Source organism: Lissotriton vulgaris, chromosome 3_1 (genome assembly GCF_964263255.1).
Source record: "Lissotriton vulgaris chromosome 3_1, aLisVul1.2, whole genome shotgun sequence".
NCBI classification, from domain to species: Eukaryota; Metazoa; Chordata; class Amphibia; order Caudata; family Salamandridae; genus Lissotriton; species Lissotriton vulgaris.
Genome location: NC_141689.1, coordinates 1,776,536,868 through 1,776,563,160, shown reverse-complemented (window position 1 = coordinate 1,776,563,160; position 26,293 = coordinate 1,776,536,868).

The window sequence follows — 26,293 nt, the reverse complement described above, 5'->3', positions numbered from 1 at the left end:
TTACTTGTCCACCAATTTCTTCCTCGCCCGTCAAAATAATTGCCAAGTGATAACCTAGTACTATAAAAGAATCATTAAATAAACAAATAAATTGGATCTTATTTTTTCTAAGATTGGTCCTTTTATGTCATTGATAGGATTTTCACTTGTGAAAACTGCACCACTTGCAGGGTTTTACCTCTATATTGCTAAGCCATCGTGGAACCAGATTTCCAACTGCATTTTAAATTGCTGTTTTTATTTATTTTCATTGATTTTTTCATACAGCACTGACCTAGGCACGTGCACAATCAAGTGTTTCATGCATAACAGGACCCATACATCAGAACTGGGGTAACCAGTAATCAAACTTTACTAAGACCTACCACAGCAATACCCAACCATACTCATGACCCGACAACCATTGCCAACAAAACATCTCAGATCAACTCTACTCCATCCAACATCAGCACAATTAATACACCCCAGCAGAAGACCTGCCTCAGCCCAACTGCTCCCTAATAAAGCACTCCTCAGTGCAATTACTCCTGCCAGGGCTTAATTTGCAAAACAACTAGAGACGGAGCTCAAAGTGCTGCCCCGAAGCCTGTGGTCGGTACAATGAAATATCGCTGCACCGAACACAAAGGCCGCATAGTCCTAGATCCAGCTCAGGCAGCGTTGGATTGGGATTGAAAATCGGCCCGGGCACGCAAAAAAAAAAAATCGGGCCACATTTGCATAATCACTCCTCAAATCACTGCTTGGCATAATCTTTTAAAAAAACTTTACGGGGGTAAAAAAATTTACCCGTTAGTTTACAATGGTGAAACAAGTTAGGCCACTTCTACTCAGGCCCCCTGCCCCCGCTCAGTATGTGCACACATTAATGGGCCAGCCCAGCGATAGAAAGAAAGTGACACCTCTGTCTGTGGCTAAACGGAGGTAATGAGCGCCCATCTGCCTCCAGAAAGGCCACTCAGACATCCACTGGGCCGCTGGCTGTATTCGAACAATAGAGACAGCGCCCAACTGGCCGCCCCAGACTGCTAAAAAATCAGCCCACAGCAGAACTCGGGCACCAGCCCCTCGGGTATTGCCCAAATGCCCGCGTTACCAATCCAACGCTGAGCTCAGGTCTCTTTATTCCACCGCCAGTAACTGCGACTTGGAAGTTCCTGCTTTCTCCCTTGATTGCGTTTCTTTCATCTTTCTTTTCCTCCTTTTTTCCCTTTTGTGTGTTTTTCTCTCTCTTGTTTTAGGGAAATGTCTCTTCAGGGAAATAAGTGCGGGCCCCCAAAAATGAGTGGTGTGTCCCCCACGGGCAACCACCGTCTGAATGTCCTGATTGCTGCTGCTCAATAATTTCTACCCTCAGGCAAACAACTGATGTATACGAAAAGCATTCTAGCTACCTCTAATGCCCAGTTCAGACCCACAAAGAGGCTGGTCCTGTGTCTCCATGTAGATGCCAATACACAGTAAGATCAGCAATAGGCAGGATAGGTAGCACAGGGGTGAATATGCGCCCGTGAGACAGTATGGTAATTTCCTCGTTTTTTTAACAGGATATAAGACAGACAAATGATGAGTGCTCCGTGTTGCGAACCAGTCTGATGCCTTCCTACTTGGGGAAGAGTATGTGTTCCCAAATTTTTAGATAATTGAAGTAACATACTCCCAACTAGGTAAGGAACGGAGTTGTTTACAGGTTTCCTGCATCCCCTGATGCCGGTCTCTTTTGTCAAATTATTGAAAGTGACAGGGTTTTCTATTTTTATATATTTACCCTAACAGCCTACAGTTATGAAAAGAATGGCAGATTGGGTATTGTGGTCCTTGAGTACATTTCCCTCCTCTATTGTTAGGAGTTAACGATATCGAGGGTATGATGATCGAATCGTTATAGGATTAAGTCAAGCAAAAGGAAAGGTATGATATATGCCAGCATTTTATGGAAGTGATGTAGTAAATATTCCATGGTGTAAACATGGGAGGAAGCTTATATAGTTGTTCCTCTAATTGTAGGGTTGATGAAATGCTCCCTGAAGCTTGCTAGCGTTTTCCTTACATCGATGTGCGAGGAAAAAAAATATAATAGAGTATTACAGGTAATTTATGCTTGTTAATTAGTGTATATTTTCACTCTCCTAAATAAGATGGAACAAAAGTGAGTGTTTTCCTCTCAAACGTTGATGGATTTTATTAAAAAGAGGCAATGAGGCAATGACTGTGTGAATACTAAGGTATATGATTTTTCTTGCTCATTCTTTTCCTTATTCCTCTTTCTATTTCTATTGGTATTTCTCCCTTTTTTACTATTTTCCTCTATAGATGTAGATGGATATCTTAAAAATGTTATTTCGTTGTTGGTGTGACCTAAATGATTTGTAGAATTTTCAGCATAGAAACAATTTATTCCATTAAACTTACTTTGAAAAGGTTTCTCCCAAGTGTGAGAATTGAGACTAAACAGTGCGTCCTTATGATGTCAGCTTAATTAGTATACCTACAAATGTTTAATATCAAGAGTTTGTAACTATTTGTTTTAGCCAACTTGGACTTTGACATTAGGTTTTGAATATGTGTGGAAAATGTGATTATGTACTAAAATGTGTTTGTTTTACATGCAGGATCTATTTGTGGTGCAACTATACAAGTGCAACATAAAGATAGTTTATATGAGGTTTTCTTGAGAAAGATGGGACAAAACTTTTAACTCCATCGAAATGTTTCAACTCTATATTTACACAACCGTGTAGGCCACTGAATCTGTAGATAGTTTTAGGATTTTTCCTTCATCAGATTCCAGGATAAACTTGCCTCTACGAATGTGTATAAACTAATGACAAATTGTACTGTATTTTTGTTTCTCTCTTTAATTTTATGGTATGTGCTTTCCTTACTGTGTAAGGAGGGTTTGCTGTGTGTAAAAAAGGTTTTATACGTATTCTGTTGCACCAATTGTTACAAGATTGTTTTTTTTAATATAAATTTATTGTAGCATATTTTATATCTGCATTTCTCCATTAATACATTTTTCTTTAAACAAAAATGTTTTCATCTTTTTTCTTATCTTTATTCTTTCTCTGTGGATGTACGCGAAGCATGCAGATACTCATGTGAACATCTGATTGATTGATTAGATAGTTGGTGGAGCTCTGCCTTATTTGAGTCAATAGGTACCAAGGGGAAATCTCTCTTTTTTACCAGTTCAGTCCAATGACAGCTGCCTCCAAACACCTCAGTCCTAAGGCGACTCTAAGTAGTAGCTCACCTCATCCCAACAACTTCTGTACCCCCAACAAACTACCTCAGCCCACTTCCATCAAACTCATTCCACTGACTATCCACAACCGGCCAATTCAAAGGGGCTGTTTGCCCACCACATCAGGTACCAGCAGCCTGCACCATAGACTACATAACATCATAGATTTCTAGTTGACACAGTAAAATAGTATTTTCGGCAGCTAGAGGTGTACTATCAGAGGAGGCCTTATGTAAAATATCCAGAAACACACTAGAATTATCAGTCATGTGTCTACCCTTAACAAAAACTGTCTGCTCAAATTCAACTATTTCCGGAATTAAAGGCAAGATCCTACTTGACAAAATCTTGGCAAAAAGTGTACAATCTAGATTTATAAGGGAGATGGGCCTGTAATTGGAGCGTAAAGAGGGGTCTTTATCTTTCGTAGGGATCAAATAAATCATTTTCTCTAATAAGGTCCCCTTAGATTCCTACTCTGAAAGTAAACATTGATATAAACCAAAGGTGAGGAAGCAAAAGATGTGAAAAACAAGAGTAAAATTCAACAGAAAAAACGTCTAGACCCAGTGCTTTATCTTTGGGTAGCACAGAAAGAGCGGATTTTAGTTCAGAAATTGATATAGGCTCTTCCAGAAAAGTAAAATCCTATACTTATTGCTATCTTGGTGGAAAAGAGTGAAAGTAGGAATCTAGTACTTCGTCACTGGGGAAATGGTCTGGTGTATAAAGATCTGTATAGAAATCAGTAAACATTTCAACATTTCATCATTCCTAACATGAGGATATCCATTGTCATCCATAATCTTTACTATTTTAGCTTTTTGAGATTTAACCTTCATGTAGTTGCCAAGTAATTTGCCTGCCTTATTACGACCGCCATAAAACTTGAATAATGAACTAGCAGCTTCCTCTATTGACCTTTAATTGAATTCAAATGTGGTTCTCATTAAACGTTGAAGCACAGTATCATAGTTAGTAGTGAAAAAATCATGTTCTAATTGTTTGATGGACTGGACTAATAATGAGGATTCTTTATTAGCTTTTTGGCCAGAACAAAATTAATTATATGTCCTCGGGCAGAAGGTTGAAAAGCATCCCAAACAGTATGAAATGGAACATCAGGTGTTATATTATATAAAAAATATCTTTTATAAAGCATTCCAAATTCTGTATAAATGTTCTTATCTTTCAATAGGCTGTTATTAAAGGACCATCCATTGGATCACTGATAGAACATCGACAGTCAAAATATCGAGAGGACAAAATATCGAGGTAAAAATATCGACTGCAAGAATATCGACTTCTTATCTTCAAACAGGTAAGTACAAAAATATCGACTCCAAAATATCGAGTGTAAAAAATATAGACTGTCAAAATATCGAATTTTTTAAATGTCTTAAAAGTAAATTAAGAGTAATATAATAATAAATTGAATTAATGTAAACATATTTAAAATACCTAAATAAACGAAAAATTGAGAAATAATTAATGTAACAAAAAAAAAATATTTTTAATACTTATATATATATATATATATATATACATATTATTTACAAAACATATACAATATTTTTTACGTAGGATAGCAAAAGGGTTAAATTTACTGTAACAACTCCAGTGAGTGCAACAGTAGAGAAAGCATTGGATAGCGTAGGGGTAAAAATTACTATTCCCACTCCAGCGAGTGCAACAGAAGGGAAAGCGTTGGATAGCGTAGGGGTAAAAATTACTATTCCCACTCCAGAGAGTGCAACAGTAGGGAAAGCGTTGGATAGCGTAAGGGTAAAAATTACTATTCCCACTCCAGAGAGTGCAACAGTAGGGAAAGCGTTGGATAGCGTAGGGGTAAAAATTACTATTCCCACTCCAGTGAGTGCAACAGTAGGGAAAGCGTTGGATAGCGTAGGGGTTTAAATTACTTTCCAACTCCAGTGAGTGTAACAGTCGAGTAAGCGTTGGATAGCGTAGAGGTAAAAATGACTATTCCAACTCCAGAGAGTGCAACAGTAGGGAATACATTGGATAGCTTAGGGTTAAAATTACTATTCCCACTCCAGAGAGTGCAACAGTAGGGAAAGCGCTAGGTAGCGTAGGGGTAAAAATTACTATTCCCACTCCAGTGAGTGCAACAGTAGGGAAAGCGTTGGATAGTGTATGGGTAAAAATTACTATTCCAACTCCAGTGAGTGCAACAGTAGGGAACGCTTTGGATAGCGTATGGCTAAAATTACTATTCCAACTTCAGTGAGTGCAATAGTAGGGCAAGTAAATGCTTTTTATTTAAATATAAATAATATAAATAGTAACACCAATTACAAATTAATTAAAATATTTTACAATTGTGTAAAATATATTAAATAATCACTATAAAATACAAATAACATTTATTTAATAATATAAATTACCTACTAATACTAATTATTTACCTATTATTAAGAAAATAATTAACAATTTAAACGTAGTTTGAAAAATTAACTCAATAATTGTTTTGTTCAAAGATTTAATTACTTACAATAAAATTACTTCACAATCTATTTCCCTAAAAACACACAACCCACTACAGAAATTAATTTAATAAAAGTAAAATAATGATCAATTAATCAATTACAATAAATTACAAAATATATTTTATTAAATTACAAATTAATAATTAATTTACAATTAATTCTAAATAAATACCAATATTTAAAATAACATATTTAATTAATTATAATAAATTACTTGCCACCCTATTCCCCTATAAACCCACAAACCACTACAGAAAATAAATTACTAAAATTAACATATTTATCAATTAATCAATTAAATGTAATTACCAATTATATTTTAATTAATTGCCAATTAATAATTAATTAACAATTAATTCTAAATAAATACCCAAAAATTAAATTACATATTTAATTAATTATAATAAAATTACTTCCCACCCTATTCCCCTATAAACCCACAACCCGCTACAGAATATAAATGACTAAATATAACATATTTATCAATTAATCAATTACATTTAATTACCAATTATATTTTAATTAATTGACAATTAATAATTAATTAACAATTAATTCTAAATAAATACCCAAAAATTAAATAACATATTTAATTAATTATAATAAAATTACTTCCCACCCTAATCCCCTATAAACCCACAACCCGCTACAGAAAATAAATTACTAAAAATAAAATATTTATAAATTAATCAATTAAAATTAATTAGCAATTATATTTTAATTAATTACCAATTAATAATATTTTAACAATTAATTCTAAATAAATACCAATAAATAAAATAACATATTTAATTAATTATAATTAAATTTCTTCCCACCCTATTCCCCTATAAACCCACAACCCGCTTCAGAATTACATTACACAAAAATTAAATATTAATATTAACTTACCTTAAATTCGATATATTTGTTGTCTATATTCTGTCTAGTCGATATTATGTCCATTCTATATTTTTTATTCGATATTTTTGCTATTCTAGTCGATATTAATTTTTTATAGTCGATATTTTTGTAGTCTATATTATGTCTAGTCGATAGTATGTCTATTCTATATTTTTAACTCGATATTATGTCTAGTCAAAATTAAAAACTCAATATTTTGACTAGTTACCCCATCCATTATGTCTAGAAGTCTCAGGCAATACATCCAAATCTATAATAACCGTGGCATGATCCGAAATTAATATTGATCCAATTTGACCCTGAGTAAGTGAGGCAACTGGGGGGGAGAGAAATTCTGGATTAGGATTTATGTGTCAGTGAATAAAAAGTGTATTCTAGTGTGTCCGGAGAGAATAACCTCTAGGCATCAACTACTCCTCTGTAGTGGATAAATCATGTAAATGATTTCTGCATCATGTTAGCACATATTTACCTTGTGACTTTCTATCTAGGAAAGGATCAACAATCCGATTAAAGTCACCACCAACTATTAAATTTGCGAGTGGTTGCGTGTGCTCGCAACCGCTTGTCCGCATTGAGAAAGCTGCCGCTCGAGTAAAAATCTACTTGAGCGGCAGAAAAGAGAAAGAAGGATCCGCTTACGCTGTGCAAGATGCCGTTCACAATGATTGCACAGTGCGGACAAGCATCCGCACTGTGCAATCACCACAAACAGAATTTTCTATGGACCTCCACCGCTTACGGAGCTACGCGTAGTGAGACTGAGGTTTTTATTGCACTTCGCGTAGCTCCATGTAGTGCAACTCCTCGAACACCGCCCAGGGTTATTATGAAGCTATATTACATTTAAGCTGAGCTAAATGAGTACTCGTTGTTTTCTGATAGGATTACGCAAACCCTTGACATTCCCAAAAATTACTTTAAGAGAGTTTACCATGGCGAGATTTTAACACATATATTGAGCCAATGCATCCATGAAAGGAAACCATAACAACGAACCATCTGAATATATATAACTGATAAACTGTTCCAATCATTATATTCAATGAAGAACTATAATATGTAATGAGGTCAATAGGGGAAAATATGAAAGAGAAAGGAAAGAAAAAGAAATATAGGAGATAAAAAAGAAAAGGAACAGTCGGCCTGATTCACAGAACTCACTTAAGACAAAATCCAAAACTTACTACCATTTTGCTATTCACAGAAGGCACTTACTCATTTTGGTATTCACTGAAGGCACTTACTTATTTCGGTATTCACAGAAGTTAGGAGTCCTAACTTTAGGACTTCTAAATGCCTTCTGTGAATACCGAAAGTCTTAAAGTTAGGATTTTTCTCAGTTTAGTTGTAGTAAAGTTAGGACTCCTAACTTTAAGAATCCTAAATGCCTTTTGTGAATACCGAAAGTTTTAAAATTAGGATTTGTCTCAGTTTAGGAGTAGTAAAGTTAGGACTCCTAACTTTAAGACTCCTAAATGCCTTCTGTGAATACTGAAAGTCTTGAAATCATAGCATTTTTATCAGTTTAGTAGTAGTAAAGTTAGGACTCCTAACTCTACTACTCCTAAACTGAGGAAAATCCTAATTTTAAGACTTTCGGCATTCACAGAAGGCATTTAGGAGTCCTAAAGTTAGGAGTCCTAACTTTATATAATAATAATGATGATACGGATGGGAGGTAAGAGTAAATATAGGTTTTATTCACCAAGAAGTAAACACGTCTAGTTCAAGAGCCTGGGTCTAAACTGTCCTCTCTGGAATCCAGGACATCGCAATGTTCTCAATTCCATAAATGACATCAGAACACCACACATTTCCTTTCGTAAAATAAAATAGTTAAAAATACAAATTTCAATAAAATACAGAAAATTCAAAAAATAATTAACTACAAAATTAAACAAGAAAAACAATTTCTTCATACAACTAACATGAGTCAAAATTATATGTACAAAGAAAACAGAATAACACCAAACAATCCAGAAAGAAAAACCATTAATCAAATACAAAACATTCTACCTGTCAAATGTATAATCTTTATACCACACAGGATTTTGATATTTTCTCTGCGTACGTTGGTTATGTGAAACATCACCTGATGAAACTGTGAACTTTCTCCAATTTTTTGCATTATTGGCAGATTTAGAATATGGTGATATACAAGAATCATTGACTTTACCGTTTGGCCACAACCAACGGGGAATCTTAACTATTTTAGATAAAATCCACACATTGCCATCAGATAACTCTACTACTTGTCTACCAACACGTAGTACTTTTAATGGACCAGAATAACGTGACTCTCCCGATCTGACCAATCTACTTTTTTTAACTCGAGCCCAGTCATTAACACTAAATCGAGAAGAAACATTTTTCGGACAGTCTTTGGTATTGTCCTTATTACTGATCAAATTTCTCATCCAAGATTGGCTTATTTTAGATTATTGTTATTTCAATTATTTTAGAAATACTCTTACTTCCTCTCATTTTCTCAAAAGGAGATAAATCTCCCATATTTCTAGGAGTGTTTCTATAACACCACAAAATTTCACTTATGGCTTGTCTGCAATCCTTTCCATTTTGTAAAGCTAATTGTAAACCTTATTAAACTACTTTTATCCATCTTTGAACTATTCCATTACTCTGTGGATAATAGACAGAAACCCTTTTATGATTAATGCCATGACATTTCATAAAATCTTTCATTTCAATAGAAATACATTTCACGCCATTATCAGTAGTAATTAAATCTGGAAAACTTTCTCTTTCAAATATTTCGTTTAAAAATGTTATCACCACACTTGAGGTTATACTTGAAACAATTTTTACCTCTGGCCATTGGGACATTTGATCTATCAAAATAATGGCATACACAACACTCTTATTATAAGTCAAAGGTCCTGCAATATCTAATGAAACACATTCCCGGGCACTACTAGGCCTAGATATTGGTAAATGCTAATATGAAATATGTGTTTGAGATTTATCACTCAAGCAGCATTCCATGCAATCTCTAACTTTTTGTTCAATGGCTTTATCCATTGCTGGCCACCAAAACTCGCTTCTAATTCTGTTTTTCATGCTTGCTATACCTGGATGACCTTCATGAGCCATATTTAAAATATTTTGTTGTAATTCACTAGGCACAACCAATCTTAAACCTCTAAATAATATATAATCATTTAGAGATAACTCATGAGCATTCAGAAAGAAAGGAATCAACTTTTCTGATAAATCAGCTTTTCGTGGCCATGATGATTTTACATATGTTATAACATTTCTCAGTGTTGCACTTTTTCACACGCTGATCTCCATTCATTCTCTTGAATACAACCTTTTGATACTTCACAAATGGAAACAACCTTTTCTAAGTCAAAATCTTCTTCTACAACATTGTCATCAGGTGCAGGCAATCTCGATAGGCAATCAGCTAGTATTTGTCTTACTCCTGGAATATACTCCACCTTGAAATGAAAATCTTGCAATTTATATTGCCATCTTGCAATTCTTGAAGTTGCTTTGCCGCAACCTTTTGTGGTGAACAAATCAACTAAGGGTCTATGATCAGTTCTGACTTTGAAAGTAGTACCACAAACATATTTACGAAAATATTCAACTCCCCACCAACAGGCAAGGGTTTCTTTTTCTAAAGTAGAATATTTACATTCAGCACCCCTTAATGGTCTAGATGCAAAACCAATTATAACTAATTGACCTTTTTGATTTTGCATTAAAACTGCTCCAATGCCAGCATTGCTTGCATCAGTAATGATAATTGAATTACATGCTGTGTCATAAGTTGCCAAAGCAGGCGCTGATGAAATACTTTTCTTTAACTCTTTAAATTCTTTCTTATAATTGTCATCCCACGAAAATGATACATTTTTTTTCATTAAGCATCTCATGTTCAACGTTTTATCTGCAAATAATGAGAGAAACTTCGCATATTATTCGGCAAGCCCCAAAAAAGATCTGAGTTGGTCTTTATTTTCAGGATCAGGAGCTAATTCGATAGCCCTCATTAGATTTTGTTTCGGAGAAATGCCGTGCTTACTTATTGAATAACCTAAGTAATCAACTGATGACACACCAAATTTACAATTTTCCTTGTTGAGCGTAAGCCCATTATCTTGCAAAATGCACAAAACCTTGTGTAATATGTCTGTGTGTTCTGAAGAATTGGATGCAAAAATCAAAATATCGTCTTGAAAATATAGGACATTTTCAATGTCCTTAAACAAGTTGTGCATCACCCTCTGAAAAACAGAGGATGCAGATATTAAACCAAATGGCATTCTCTTGTATCTGAATGCTCCTTCAGAAGTGATGAAAGAAGTAAGATGTTTACTATCTTCGTGTAATGCTATCTGGTGGTACGCATTAGACAAATCCAGAGTAGAAAATATGGATGCCCCTTTCAATTTCGTGAACATTTCATTTATATTGGGTAATGGATGTCTGTCAACCCATACATTATCGTTGAGATTTTTTAAGTCAACACATAATCCCACCTTACCATTAGGTTTATGTGCGACAACTACCGAAGATAACCACTCCGAAGATTCTATCTCTTCAATGACATCCAATTTGCACAGACTTTGTAGTTCACTCTTAACTGGTTGTCTTAGATGTAATGGGACATTTCTCACTTTATGAACTTTTGGTATAGCATTTTATTAGAGAATTATTTTATGTACAAATTTCTTCAAAAGACTTAATTTCGAAGCAGAGAAAACACTAGGAAATCTCTTTTCCTATTCTGAACCTGGGTCAGATTCAACATTTAAAATCAAATCTGAATATCCAAGTACCTGCTCCGGGTGATTGGGATCTAAAGTTATCATTAAATCTTTTTGTTGGGGCCAACCCAAGAGACAAGATCCATCTTTTGCTACGTAAACCTTTGATGAAATAGTTTTACCTTTGAAACTTATGGTGGTTTCGAAAAATCCCAAAACATCAATGGGTTTTCTACCATACCCAACTAATCTTATGTCAGGAGGAGATAAACTCAAATTTGGAAATTCTTTTATCCATTCCTCACCAATGAGAGTATTGCTTGCACCAGAATCAGCCATAATATTTACATCCTTACCCCCAATGACAACTGTTCAATAAGGAGCATCTTTTACACAAGTATTGATTTCATACACAGCCAAAAGAAATTCATCATCATATATGTCACTCAAAACTTATTTTACATTTTCTTCAGTTTGACCTTTGCGATCAAACTTTTTACTCTTGAATTTGTTCTTATTCCTGCACATTTTTGTAAAGTGTCCTTTTAATTTACAGTATCTGCACACCTGGCCTATAGCGGGACACTTCCTGTCATTTGTTAAATGACCAGAAATGCCACATCTAAAACATACGTATTCCTTTTTATCTTGATATTGTTGGCTCTTGTTTTTCACTTTGTTGGATACATTGTCTTCATAGTTGGTTTTCTTGACAAGTTTAACTTCAGATACTTTTTGTTCAGCAAGTTCTTTGAAACCAATTTTCATATCCTCAAAGCGATGAGCAATGTCTAAGGCTTTCTCTAATGTTAAATCTTCTGTATCCAGTAGTTTCCCTTGAAGTTTAACATCTTTAACTTTATGTAACATTTGATCACTCAACATCTGGTCTTGAAAAGTTGAATAGTTGCACTTTGACACTAATATTCTTAAATCATTCATAAAAGAATCTATAGATTCATTAGGCAATTGACCCCTACTTAGAAACTTGTGACGAGAGACCACCTCATTGACTTTCTTTATGTATTGCTTATCCAATTGACTGATGGCTTCTTCATAAACATCTACTTCACCTTCAGTGGATGATACAGTATGGATGATACAGTATTTCCACTTGGAGGTAAATGGCTTAAAACGTGTCTCCTCTGCACCCAAACAATGTTTCAATATTGCTAATTTGCGTTTTTCCATATACTCATCGCCACCAATTGCTTCAATATCATCCACATTTTCGGGATGCCTGGACTGGAGATATTAGTCTTAAGGCAAATATGTTGTGTCGGTGCAGTTGGTAAATACTTAGCTATCTTTTGCATTTGTAATTTATTTTTCCACGATCTATCCATAAACTGATGGCCAGATGGAGCAGCAAGTAAGTTAAGTTATGAAGTAGCCTTTATGTTCATTTAGTGCTCAGTGGGATAGTCCTTTAATGTTAATTACTCAATTGGGCTGGTTATATATACAATAATTATCCTACTGAATATGGAAAAGAAATAGCATTTTAAACAGTTATCCTTGCATTTTGTCTTTCTAAATCTCACCCTTAAGTGCTTATCAAACGCAATATTTAGTTAAATAAACTCTGCAATATTTTGGAAAGCGAAGGGTACATTTAAAAGGTCATTTAGATATGTTGGCTAAAAAAGGGCACTGTAACATTTCAATATATTAAGAGGTCATCCCCGCACAAACCTTATGAAAATGTTATTCTTCTGTTTCAAATCATAAAAAATAGAGTCCATTTGTCTTCCTTGGTACAGTACTCAACTTCTTTAGTTTCTTTATTGGTTGGAATTTATTGGCTACCTACTTTAGCCCTGATGAAGTTCCAAGGGTATACTGCTAAAGGAATGAAATACATGTTGACCAGACGTCTGTAATGTATTGTGGATAAACCAATTAAGTAAACAAACTACATTGATTACAGTATCATGGAAGAATGTTGGGCTCTGTGTTTTTTATGATTTATAATCAAAGAATACCCATGATTAGGAATGTGTGCAGATGAACTATTAAAGTATTGTTTCTTCTGGGATTGCCACAGTGAACTTTTGGAGGCCAAGCAACCGGACCTCCATATTTTCACCAAGCACTAGATTGTTTCCCAATTATGAGTTAATGCTGTATTGTTAAAATCTGCACCCTGGTTCAATGAAGAGCTAAAAATAGCTAAGAAAGCATGTAAGCATCTAGAACGCTTGTGGAGTAAAGATTTCTCAGAATTTAGGAAGGCCGAATATAAGATGAAATTAAATAACTATCACTCTTTTATAAGAAGAAATCGTGCAACTGTTTATAGTGATAGAATAGAGCAAGCAGTATGCTCCTCCAAAGAACTATTTAGGAATTATAGAGACATATCCTCACTCACAAGAACTGAGTCTCCCGCCACCAGCTCAATAGAATCATGTAATCAAATGGCTGACTTTTTTGCAGAAAAGGTTACAAAAATGTACACTACCTTCCCAGACATGGCACGCAATGGGATCCCTGGTCATGTGCAGAGGTCCAATGTGTATGAGGCATACCGCCTCTCCAAATTTGAACCCCCACCCTATGAAGATCTCAAAGGCATAGCCTTAAGTATCAAATTCGGATCTCCTAGAGATCCCGCAACACCAAGAACTCTGAGAGAGGGCCTGGAAATTCTAATACCGCACATCAGGCATCTTCTGGAACTCTCCATTGCTGAGAGCGTTGTTCCAACGCAGTGAAAGCAAGCAAGCAATAGTTTTCCCTATAAAAAAGAAACTAGGTGTCAATTCAAATCAACCAGACAACTTCCGCCCTGTCTCACTTTTACCCTACTTTGCAAAAATAACTGAAAAAGTAGTTAACACTCAACTGATAGCCCACATGGATCGTCACAGTCTACTGCACCCTACACAGTTTGGCTTTAGGACTACTTACTCCACAGAATCTTCGCTGCTCTTGTCAACTGAGACAATCCGCAAATATGTGAATGAGGCTCAGACAGTCGCACTGATCTAAACTAACAATTAATAATTACTTGGTATTGAGTCTTTCCTTTTATGAAACTAACAGCTTTAAATAGCATATTACATAAATAAATCAGTATTACCTAAATTAAAAAATAAATATAAATCATACAATCAAATAAAATGTATTAACTTATTTTTAATCATTTATTACCTAGTTAACTTCCTACTCTATCCCCCTACAAATCCAACAAATGGCTAAAACATTATACATTAGTATTAAAAATTATAAAAAAATTATAAATCACTTACATTGCAAGCTATATTTTAAAAACAATTCATATAATTTAAATAATCAATAATAACAGATAAAATTATTATAACAACGAAAACACATCACAATAATTAAAGAACAATATTTGTAACCACTATATTAGTGAAAAATAATGAAAAAATATCTATATTATTTACAACATTATAACTTACCACAAAATTACATTTTTGTCAACGATATTTGTGCATCGTAAAAATGTCCACTCATTATTGGTAGTATTAATGTTCCAAAAATCCTAATATTGTCGAAGCAAACCTTTATCTTTCTCCACATTCCATCCGAGATTTGTTCCAAAACAGTGTTACGTACACAGTAAAATCTAAGTTGATCAAATGGACTTGAAATACTAAAACGAGTTTTTTGAGGAAAAGATTCAAAGGTCACTAGGGAACTGAATCCTATTATGTCTACACGTGACTGAGAATTACAAAGCTGCATTCTTGCATAAAATAAATACTGCACAGATCTCTCTTCATTAGTGTAAAGAAAAACATTCCGATATTTACAAGATATGACTCACCCCGTATTCCCCTCGTATTTCTTAAGTGGCTTAACTCCCCCGAATATTTTTAGATGGTTCAGTTTGGTATCTGTAAGGTCTCAGCTCATATTTAGTATTAGTTCCATTCTCCAAAGATACCAGCAGTCTTCCATATGTGAAAAAAACAAAAACTTCTCAAAAGTGTTTAAGAACAAGAACGTATCTGATTCTTTAGAAGAAAAACTGTAAAGTGAGAGCTTTGTTACAAATAAAAAGGAGACTTAACTAGACATTTTACAGCAACTGCACTTCTGATCTATACCATCATATTTAAATGCCATTATTATGTGGAAATATATATCAAATGAACATGTGCTTCCAACAACACTAACAAGTTAGATCTTCACAATTAAAATGACATGTCAAATGTCTAATGTTCTTACACCACTGAATAGCAGCTTGGATGAAGCTCTACCAGGTCAATGGCATAGAACTTTTAGTCAAAATATGGGACAAGTCCCTGTAAACCTAGTGACCAGGCAGCACATTTCTTTAAAATCCGTTGCCTATGTTTATATGCCAATTTGACAAAATCGCTTTGAGAGAAATGCTAAAGCTGCAAATTTGTTCATCTTTAGTCTGATAATTTATATTTTTGCTGTTTCTTCCCTTTGAAGAAAAATGTGTGGAATTATTTAGTACCTTAAATTATTTTCTGAAGGTCTCATCAAAGTCTGAAACTCTTTCTTAGAAATGCATATTATCTGGTGTTAGCATAGAATGTATCTTTATTGCACACAGTTGAAAGCATGAGAGCCTGCTCTTTTAGGGAGGTAGTGCTTTGCCCCTCCATTTCCCAGCTTCTGCAATCACACACATTGTTAAATCCGCGAATGAAGGACTTTCTCCGTTAGCAGCCCCCAGCCACACATTTGCAGTGGGTACTTTCTGGATATTGTGTGAGGATACAACATTCTCCAGCACTAGGGATTTTTCATTGCTTTAGGCACTTCACAGACCCATCAGAGGCAGCTAATTGCAAGGTAGAAAGCAGGGCGTGGTTGACTCCACTGGCGTTACAAAAGTTGAGGGGCCCCTTGCATGGTACGTGAAGAGCCCCCCTTTGGACTCCGGCCAGAGTACTGTGCTGAGGTGACGCGCTTAAGGCCCCCCGCACCACCGGGGCTTCAGTGGCCTGTGTTACACCACTGGTTTACTCCTGAGGGAGAGCCCACGGTGTCTACACTTCATTGAATGATGAGAAGACCAGACCTTCCCCAAGACCTTCCAGAGGAGCTCCTGAGGCAGCAGGCAGTGTTTTTCAATGCCTTGTCCTATGTTGACTCACACCTTCCATCAATGTTGTGCTGCCATGAAGAGGACCTTGAGATTATTCTCTTTATAAATGAAACAGATTAGTAGTCTGTTGACCATGCATGTGTGTGTGTTTTATATTTTAATACGTGTGCTTACACATCCTCGTTTATGTGTGTATGTGTGCACACACAAAGTTCACATAGTTGTGTTTTTTTTAAGGGGGCGTGGCTTAGCCGGCTGCAAGATGACTGTACTTGAAGTGGGCTCTGCCGGCCAAGCCTAACATCCGCCGCAACCCACATCACATCTGCCTGGCACCATACAATCGGGACTCACCTTGCCCTGGGGCACCGCCTGATGTCAGGCCCCCTACGTTGCTGCGGAGCCGAGTACTGCTGTCCCGCCTTCACCTTGAGACCGGGCCTTCCTGCTGCTCCTTTACTGCTGCCCTCCCTCCTGGTGTGCTGGCCTGAGGACAGTCTTCAACCTTCTCCGCTGGCACTGCCCCCGGCTCCCCCCTCCGCTCCGCCGGGGCTGCTTGGTGCTGCTCTGCTGCTCGCCGGCTCCGGCTCCCTGGCTGCCTCCTCCTCTCCCTCACCCTGCGGCCGGCTTCTGCAGCCGATACTCTGCCTGGTGTCTGGCCTTCTGCCCCTCCACTGCTGCAGCTGACTAACTGCCTGCTTGTGCCAGATGCTGTGACCTGGAGGCATCCAAGTCATTCACGCTGGGCCTTACACCGGCTTGAGCACTTTCTTGAGCACTTTCTTGTGTGGGTCCCTCGGCCCTTGGCCACATGGATCCAGCCTTGGCGGACTGCTGCACACCACGCTTCTGAGGCTGCCCTCTGGTGCCCACCTGCTGCTCAACACTCGCCACCTGGGCTAGGCGCTGTCGCTGTGGGGGTTACATGGTAGGATTTGGGGTGTACAAGCCATACCGCGGGTCCTCATATTCCACCACCGGTGCTGGGACATCTTTGCAGCACCCTCGCTGGCTGGCCCTGCTGCATTGGCCCCACGCCGGAGGCTGCATACCCCAGTGTCTCCCCGCTGCTGCCACCCCTGTGGCTGCGCTCTCCTCTGTGCCGCCTATGCCTGGACGGACACTTCTGAGGCCACATCACACTGGGCAGCACCTGACTTCACGAACTCTCCGCTCTCCCTCGCCAGCCCGCCAACACCATCGCGCCACCCTCCTCGATACCTTCTGCTGGGACCCTCGGATCTGTTAGGCAACCTCAATACTACGCCATTGTGAGGGGCGCGGACTTGGGATTCTCTTAGGCACCCCACATCTGGCCTGGCTGTCACCCGCCCGTTCGAGGCCTGCACCACTACACCCTTGCTCTGCCCGCCTGATCCTTTCTTCACTCACCCAGATTGTGTCCACTACACCCGGGGGCACTGTTATCTCACCTCCCAGCTGCTACCTCCTCCTACCATTTGGCCGCCTTCCCAACCTGCCTCCGCCCGGACATGGGGAAGACTGACCCCAAACAGCCAAAGATAGCTTTTGACCAGCGCCGGCAGACGTGCCAAGATGGCGCTGTCGCTGATGGGGGTGACCCTGCTGCTCCTACGGAGATGGCCTCAACAGGAGAGGACAAACTGAAGTCCATCATGCTGGAAGCCAAATCCGTAGTTTCTGGTATTGCGGCTACAGTTGTAGTCTCGTCTGTACATGGTTAGGTCCCGGGTAGACTCTCATGACGTCCGCCTGCTACATGTCGAATCGAGGGTCTCTGACGCTGAAGATGCCGCCACCCAGGATCACCAAAAGCGTATTCAAATGGAAAAGATACTGGAGCTGATATGGAACAAGAACGAGGATTTGGAGGCACGCTCCCGGAGGAGCAACTTTCGGATCACACGTGTGCCCAAATCCACCAATACCTTGCGAATGGAGAACTTTGTTGAGCAACTTATCCATGAACTCTTTCGTGAGGTCCATTCTTTGGTCTTCATTGTTGAGCGGGCCCACCGAATCCCTCTCCCTGGCCCCGGCCTGCTGGCTCGCCCAATCATCGCAAAAATTCTTAACTTCAGGGACCGCGATGCAGTTCTTCGAGCGGCCAGGGAGAAGGGCATGACCCATCATCAGGGCAACTCCTTGTCCTTTTACCCCAACTACACCATGGCGGTGCAGGCTGCCCGCCGCGAATTCCTTCCCGAGAAACACATCCTTAAGAAGCATGAAGTCTCAAACTCCTTGGCGTATCGCGCTAAACTGAGAGTCAGGCAAGGCTCCAAGATGCTCACTTTCCCTGGCCCCAAGGACACTCTGCACTTTGCAAAGAAACTAGACCGTACGCATCGATCCTCACCTGCGAATTCTCAAGTCACTGCCGACTGCAACTTGAGTGATAATGACTGAACTGGTATGATCCACTATCCTTTCTGCTTTCTGCTGGTCCGTCTTCTCATTGCTGGATTACATGTTATGACTTGGCCCACTTCATGTCTCCTTATCCCACAGGGCTACTTTTTTCGCAGCTATGCTCTGGGCAAGGTGCCTCTGAACCTCTATCGTTCTTTCCTCTGCGATCTGCTACGATACTTGGCTTGGCCACCTGGCCTATTTGGCAGGGGTGCATGCTGAGCAACGCCATGCCTCCATGGGATGATTCCCTCCTTGGACATAGACATTCCCTTTCCCAGTATGGGTCCCTGGGGAGGGTGTGGGTGGATTCTCAGCCTGTTTGGGGTTTTGGCGTGGGTGGCAGGGTGGGGGGTTCCTGGGGTTTGTGGTCTCCCTCTGAGGCAGTTTTGTTTGTTTTGGCACATTCCTTGTTGTTTTACTGCACTTCCAATGCAGCTACACTGTGTTTTCCCTTCACTATATGCCGCACCGTTCTATGCATCTATACAAGGTCTCCTCACTCACCACCTCCCTTGACACTATTTTCCTTTACATGGCACCATGACAGACACCACCATCTGGAACTGGATTTTTCGTGGCCTTAATGACCACCACAAGGCACGCCTGGTACATGCACACCTTATCCGGCGCAAGGTGGAAATCTGTCTCCTACAGGAGACTCACCTGCTCCCCGCGACTGCCTCCAGACTTCTATCCCGGCACTGAGGAGAAACACACTCCTCCTTCTACTCTTATTATTCTCGGAGTGTCCATCCTTATACTCAGAGGGCCCCGTGGCAGACTTCCCAGGTAGTTGTCGATCCCGGGGGGCGTTTTGTGATCCTACATGGTACCCTTCAGGCCCAACCACTGACAGTTGCTGCGCTGTACAGTCCCAATAGTGACGACCCAGACTTATTTGTGCAAGTTTGGAACCATATTTTGTCCCTGAGCCCCGCTGCGCTCCTTTGGGGAGGTGATTTTAATGTAACACTGTCCACTGCATTAGATCGTTCTGCCCCCCCCCACCCGTGCGCTACTGCAATCCTTAGCTCCATTCTCACTGATAACTCCCTGTTTGATGCATGGCGTCACACTCGCCATGAGGCTCGCGAGGGCACTTGCGTCACTGGCACCCACAGTTGTTGGTCCCGTCTGGACCGCTGGATCACAAATCCAGATGCCCTTTCCTAGCTCACCTCTGTTGATCACACAGCGCGCTCCCTCTCAGATCATGTACCTGTTTGTCTCTGCTTGCGTCTCCCCCACTCCCCTTGTTGCGCGTTCTCCTGGCGTCTTCCCCCCCAATGCGCTACAGGACTTGGTCTTCTGTGACGAGATTCAAACCGCAATCACTAACTATTTCGAGCTTAACTAAGGTACAGTCGACTCCCCTTCCACACTCTGGGAGGGTTTTAAAGCCGTCACTCGCAGGGAATGTATCTCCAAACAGTCCGGTGTCCTACGCTTTATCTGCAGTACTCTTGACAAACTGGAAATTGAGATTAATTCTCTGGACTCCTCTCACTCTCGGGACCCTAACCCTGACACACTAGCCCAGATTCGAGGGAAGCTCACCTACTTTGCTGATGAGGCCAACAGAGAACTCTTGTTCCTCAGGAGGGGGGTGCGAGCACACTGCTTTGGTGAAGGAGACTGCCCTGGTAAAACCCTTGCCAACCTCCTCCGCCCACCTCGTACTGCATCCTATATAACAGCCCTTCAGATGGTGGCCCTGTTAGAACCACTTCCCCTGAGGAAATCAAGGCGTGATTTGCAGCCTTTAATACACAACTGTACACGGCCGGATCTGCCCCCCCCCCACGCGTCAGGTCCTCGACCAATACTTTGACACCCTCCAGCTCCTTTGGCTGGACAACCATCATCGGGAATTTCTCGATAAGCCCTTCTCTAAAAATGAAATCCTAGCCGCAATAAATGGCATGCCCTGTGACAAGGCCCCCGGTTTGGACGGCCTGCCATTCTCCTTCTACAAAGCTTTTGCTCAGCTTCTGGTCCCACACTTGTCCGCCATGTACAATGAATGCTATCAGAATGGTCAATTTCCCCCCTCGCTCCACCACTTTACTCCTTAAACCAGACAAACCCCCTGAGCTGCGAGACTCCTATCGCCCCCTGTCACTAACAGGGAGCGATAAATTGACAAGTAGCGGTCTTGGCACCCCAGATTTTAAACTCTATGCCCTTAGTACTCAGGCTACTTTTCTGCATTTTTGACTCCATCCACTCCCTTCCAACCACAGCGGTGGAAGTCGACCTTGCTGCCCCGTGGCCGCTTACGACCGCCCTGTTTGCCCCAGTGAAACTCCCATGCACTGAGATTGATACGGTCAAGACCCCGCGTTGGGCCTGGGAGGGGCTCCGCAGATTCTCCAGTGCTGGTATGCTTTCTGCGAATACAATGCCAATCGCTAATCATCCGGCTTTTCCTCCTCTCCAGACGTCTGGGATGGTTAAACACACCACTCGCTTAGGGCTGTCTACAGTAGGGGATCTCTACCCTGGGAACACATTCTTCTCTCTTGCTGCTGACTCCTGCCCCATGGACACCCTACTTTACTATCAACTCAGGATTGTCTGCAAGGAGCTACACCCCTCGTTTCCCTATCCCCCTCCCTCGATGGCCACTCCCGTATTCCTTTATTCGTCCCCCTCCCCGCAGAAGCTAGTGAATAAAATATACACCTTTACACTGGCAGCCTCTTCCATTTTCACCGACTGGGCGCACATGGCATGGGGTGAGGACCTGGGTATGGAAATATCTGAAGCTGACTGGCTCTACTGTTGAAATCAGATTAAGCGCCTGTCCCCAAATTACCATCTGTGCCTTATTCACTTTAAATATTTACATAGACTAAACTGGACTCCCGTCCACCTGCACAAGATGGGACTTATTCCCAATGATAGATGCCTGCACTGCTCTGCTCCTGTGGCGGACTTTTCCTACCTTGCCTGGCTGTGCCCCCAGGTCTCCACTTACTGGCGTCAGGTCTGTGCCGCTATTTCTGAGATCACTTCGTCGCCGGTCCAGCCCGACCCTACGCTTTGCATCTTAGGCTTTGTTAAATATTGCCCAGATGCCTCCCGCCGCGTGATTGCCGAGCTATTTGTCCTTGCGCAGCGTAGCTTTCCATGTGCTGGGGCTGCACGCCTGAACCCAAGGTCGCCCTTTGGCTTGAAGATGCATCGTGCTGCCAGACTCTCCTGCCCCAGTTCTGGGACCTCATGCCAGCCAGATCCCGTCCACTCGACATATGGGGCCCACTCATGTCTTATCTCTTAACCTCTCCTGCGCTCCCCGCCAGCGCTCTGCCCACGACGGCCGTCAGTGAAGGTCAGTGAGTAACTTGCCACCCGATCTTATTCCCCCCAGCTTTTTCCATCCCTCTCCCTTGTTAACGGTGCCTCTTACCATGACTTGTCCTACTGTCCTGGTGCTCTTACTCTATTTATTTTATGTATTGATTTCCAGTGGTTCGTGCTCAAGGTTAACCTTGCTGATATATATTGTAGTCATGTAAACGGTGCCTTGTTATGGTGCAATCCTGTGATTTTGCTATGCAATTTTGTTCAATAAAGGTTTTTTAAAAATCCCCCCCCCCAAAAAAAGTTCACATGGTTTTTCTTTTTACTGTAAGTGTGTGTCTGTGTGTTTGTGTCTGACTATTCATGAACTAGCTTGGGTGTACACATGCACCCTTTCAGCACCATTTCAGTGGCGTAGCAAAGAAGGGGCTGTCCAGCCTGGTCGCCATGAGTTTTGGGGGAAGCAGCCAGGGCCGGCCTTAGGCATGTGCAAGCTGTGCACCTGCACAGGGCCACCAAACCCCAGGGGCCTCCACGCCAATATATATCCATAATATATTAATCCTCTGAGGATGGATACATATTTGTAGCGGCCCCTGGCAGGGATGTGGCAGCCTCTGGCTCTTTTCCACTTCCTAACCCCGCCTGGACCCCCTTTTCCGGGGCCCCCTACCTACGCTCCCTGCCCAGGGCCGCCATGAGCCTAGAGCCGCCCCTGAAGCAGCCTCCCCCCAGCTCTTACCTGCCGCTTCGGAGCGGCAATCTCTCCCCCTTCGCTCTTTAGTGCGGCAGTTGAGGGGGCGGCAAGAAGCCGAGCAAATCGCCAGCACCCCCAGCTACTCAATTCAGCTGCCGAAAGGCGGCAAACGCAGGGACTGCCCGTGCGGTCAAAGGGCTAACTACGCCACTGCACCATTGACTCTCAAGGTAGTGATGGCAGAGAGGGAATGTGGTTCAGGAATTCATAACTCAGTGCCACGCATAATACTGAATATACCTTTGTGCAGTTAATGCTTTTACTTTAAAAGATAAACAGTGCTTCATTGCACACAAACCTAAATACTATGCAAAGAATCAAACACATGTGCACAATACACAAGCTAGGGATCACTATCATAGTGGGAACTGTATTTCAAAATCAATGTAAAAGAGGACCTTGCAGATAATCAATCAAAGGTTAAGACTAGTAGCTTTTACACGTTAGCTCACAATCAATAATCTTGGCCTGCTGCCTTTAGTAATGTATTTAGAAATGAGAAATCATAAGTCATTGGCATTGTCAAGGCACTATTTAAAATACATTATCAGAAAACAAACATTACATTTGACCTATTTTCCACAAAAACCTCAAACTCCTCAATATTTCCGTTTTTACACCAGATTGGTAATCAACCTCTCAGGACTAAACTCAATGGGGCAGATTTACAAGCCCCTTGCGCTGCCAGTGAGTCACTTTTTGTTACACACCAGCAGCGCATTTCTCTGCCCTATATTTACAAGGAAAGGAAAAGCCACCCTGTGTGACTTTTCTTGTTCTTGTAAATAAGGCCCCTTTACACGCAGCACTTTGCATGAAAGGGGCCTTACATGGGTGTTGCTATGGTTGTTTCATTTCCAGATTGACAACTAATCGTGAATCTGGAAATGTGTCTGAATGCTACACCTCCCCAGGTGTATTAATTTCTCCTCGTTTTTTTCCTCTTTCTATGCGATTGTTCATGTACAGGAAGGTGTCCCTTCCTGCACATAAACAATCCTTTAAATAAAGACTTTTTACAATTTGTAAAACGCCATTTCTTATTGTTTATGTGCAGGATGACAACCCTTCCTGCACATAAGCAATCATCCCTGTGACGCAGGCATCCTTGCACCATGGTGGAAGGGTGCCTGTGTTGGTGCATGGCAGAAGTATGTGCACCGGCGCAGGGCAAAGCACAGAGATGCAACATATTGTTGTAAATATGTTGCATCCCTGTGCTTCCAAAGGAATGCAGCGTCACGCAGTAAAAATGACTTGCTGCACAGCGCTTCGCTAGTTTATTGTAAATCTGCTCCATTGGGTTCCGCCACTCCTCAGGCCTTCACACCCTAAGACCCTGAGAGTTCTTACAAACAGAACCACAGATTCCTCAGACTCACTAGATTCCAGATTAAAAATGACTCAGTGCAGCATAATGCAGAAAGATAACTTGCTTTGCTGCACTGCATGAAAGGGAGGGGGCAGGAAGGCACCATATCAATAAATATTCCTGTCCTGCACCGGTGCTGGTGCACAATCTGCAGTCTAGCGGAAATGTAGGCACCCTTGCGTCATAGAGCAAGGGTACCTGAGTTACAGGCAGGATTTTTATTGTGCATGAAGGGACATCTTCCTATACAAAACCAATCCTTAAAGGCATTTTTCCTCTTTCTCAGGGTACTGCAACATGCTGCACATTTATAAAGAGGAAATAAGGAGGAGAAATAAATCATATTTCTCCTTGTTGTGCCTCTCGTGGGATGGCGTACAGCGATGACGTATTCCAGGTATACCAGTGATGAAAAATCTGGGAATGTTTTAGAAAATGCAGGGGTGGATGCGTAGAGACCCACTCTCCACCCATGAAACGCCTTCTCCGGGCAGAGTGACACAGGGCAGCGACTTGATCTGCTGGGCATTACTCCAGATTTTCCAAGCCTCACAGGGCCACGCACGGTGGGCTTGCGTGGCTTGGTATATGTCATTCTAGGTTCTGTGTTGCCCTGCGTCCCCTTATGTGGCGTGAGGGTGGAGCACAATCTTAACACATCTTGCCCTAAGTCTTTTGGGAGAGAAAGTGTGGCACAAATGTTCATCTTTTGTGTGGACTTAGAGGTTTCTGCTGCAGTCCTTACAGTCCCCAGAATACTTCTCAAAATCTTTGTGAAGACCATGGTTATTGACTAAATTCTGTAGCTGCACCTATGCCTCAAGGGGCACTCCTTTGTCCAAAGGAAATATTCTTTGATACAGTTGCATAGGTTATTTTGGCTTTGTCTTTTGTGTACCTCTGCTTTCTTGGAGGACCCATGCCAGCCCACACGATCTCACTCTAGGTCAATTAAACCACAGGGGGCAGTGGGTCTTTTTATACATGTGGCACTCTCCTCGCTGGAAACATCTCCACGAGGCCCTCTCCTGGCAGAAGCCGGGTAGGGAAGCCACTTGATTCTTCTTTCCCGTCTAAAGTACCTGTGACACAGCAGGCCTCTGTTTTTTCAGGGTCTGTATAATGTTGCACATAGTATGGGTAAGTTTTAGGGGACTTTTAATTATTATTACAAGATCTAGCACAGCTATCCTTGTAATTACCACAAGCCTGTCTTCTAATATTCAGCCCCATATTTCCACATCAATCAGTTCCAGTGTGCGCTGATAGTTAGGTTTTAATATGCACCAATAGTCAAAGCAAAAATGATTACTTGGATTGTTCTGGTTATCAATTTGGCTCTTTTGACCCACCTAGAATATTCAGAAGTCTGACACTCAGATTTTTAAACCCATGCAAGGTGATGGGAAGAAGGCTTGCAAATAGTGTAAACCACTGGCGAACTACATCGCCACTCTATACAGAGGCTCACCTTATGCAAATAAGCACTGACCCTGCTCCTCATGGGGCAGTCTATTCCAAACTGCCAGTCAAGCCCCCCTCCAGAAGGGAAACATGCAAAGACAGGCTGTTTTCAGGACTTGTTAGGCTTCATCAGTGACGTATAGCTTAAATCCTATGGCCCTCATTTATGAGAAGTGATGCATCGCTGCGTGAAAGCAGTGATGCGTCACTTCTCAGTGCGCCCTCCTTGCGACATGATTGATGCGTCATATTTACTCTATAACGCATCATGTCCCAAGGAGTTATAGATACGTCAGTATTTCTGACGTATCTGTGTGGCGCAAAAGTGAAGCATTTCTGGAGTGTGCCACAAAAGTGACGCAACTCCAGCTATCTGTCCTTTCACATGGGGCAAGTCCCATGTGAAAGGGCCTGCGTCAGTCTTACGCCTGCTGTGAGGCAGGCATAAGATATTGACGCATTTGCGTCCTAGAAGTGGCGCAGTGAAATCTTATAGATTTCACTGCATCACTTCTATGACCCTTTCTTGTGCCAGAAGCCCC